We start from the raw sequence: 1628 nt of genomic DNA on the forward strand, positions 1-1628 counted from the left end.
ACACACAGAAAGGGAGGGGCACAGACAGAGCGAGGGTCACAGACCGAGGGACACAGAGAGAGCGAGGGTCACAGACCGAGCTACACAGAGAGCGCGAGGGACACAGCGAGAGCGAGGGACACAGAGAGTGTGGGACACAGAGAGCGAGAGACACCGAGAGTGAGGGACACAGAGAGTGAGGGACACACAGAGCGAGGGACACAGAGAGTGTGGGACACAGAGACCGAGGGACACAGAGAGCGAGTAGCACAGAGCATGAGGGATACAAAGAATGAGGGACACCGAGAGCGAGGGACACAAAGGGCAAGGGACACAGAGAGTGTGGGACACAGAGAGTGTGGGACACAGAGAGTGTGGGACACAGAGAGCAAGGGACACAGAGAGCAGAGAGAGAGCGAGGGACACAGAGAGCCAGGGACACAGAGGGAGCGAGGGACACACAGAAAGGGAGGGACACAGACAGAGCGAGGGTGACAGACCGAGCTACACAGAGAGCGCGAGGGACACAGGGAGAGCGAGGGACACAAAGAGCGAGGGACACAGAGCACGAGGGACACAGAGAGCGAGGGACACAGAGAGTGTGGGACACAGAGAGCAAGGGACACAGAGAGTGAGGGACACAGAGAGTGAGGGACTCACAGAGCGAGGGACACAGAGAGTGTGGGACACAGAGAGCGAGTAGCACAGAGCTTGAAGGACACAAAGAGTGAGGGACACAGAGAGCGAGGGACACAAAGGGCAAGGGACACAGAGAGTGAGGGGCACAGAGAGCGAGGGACACAGAGAGAGCGAGGGACACACAGAGAGCGAGGGACACAGCGAGAGCGAGGGACACACAGAGAGCGAGGGACACAGAGAGAGCGATGGGCAGAGAGAGAGCGAGGGACACAGAGAGCCATGGACACAGAGAGAGCGAGGGACACACAGCGAACGAGGGACACTGAGAGAGCGAGGGGCAGAGAGAGAGCGAGGGACACAGAGAGCGAGGGACACAGAGAGAGCGAGGGACACACAGCGAGCGAGGGACACTGAGAGAGCGAAGGGCAGAGAGAGAGCGAGGGACACAGAGAGCGAGGGACACAGAGAGAGCGAGGGACACAGAGAGCGAGGGACAAAGAGAGCGAAGGACACAGAGAGCACGAGTGACACAGAGAGCGCGAGGGACACAGAGAGCGCGAGCGACACAGACACCGGGAGGGACACAGAGACCGCGAGGGACAGAGAGAGAGTGGGGGACACAGAGAGAGCGAGGGACACAGAGAGCAAGGGACACAGAGAGCGAGGGACACAGAGAGAGTGAGCGACTCAGGGAGAGCGAGGGACACAGAGAGAGTGAGGGACACAGAGAGAGCGAGGGACACAGAGAGCGCGAGGGACACAGCGAGTGCGAGGGAAAAACAGAAAGGGAGGGACACAGACAGAGCGAGGGTCACAGACCGAGCTACACAGAGAGCGCGAGGGACACAGAGAGAGCGAGGGACACAGAGAGTGTGGGACACAGAGAGCGAGAGACACAGAGAGTGAGGGACACAGAGAGTGAGGGACACACAGAGCGAGGGACACAGAGAGTGTGGGACACAGAGAGCGAGGGACACAGAGAGCGAGGGACACAGAGAGTGTGGGACACA

Source organism: Scyliorhinus torazame, unplaced genomic scaffold, assembly GCF_047496885.1.
Source record: "Scyliorhinus torazame isolate Kashiwa2021f unplaced genomic scaffold, sScyTor2.1 scaffold_113, whole genome shotgun sequence".
Taxonomy (NCBI): Eukaryota; Metazoa; Chordata; class Chondrichthyes; order Carcharhiniformes; family Scyliorhinidae; genus Scyliorhinus; species Scyliorhinus torazame.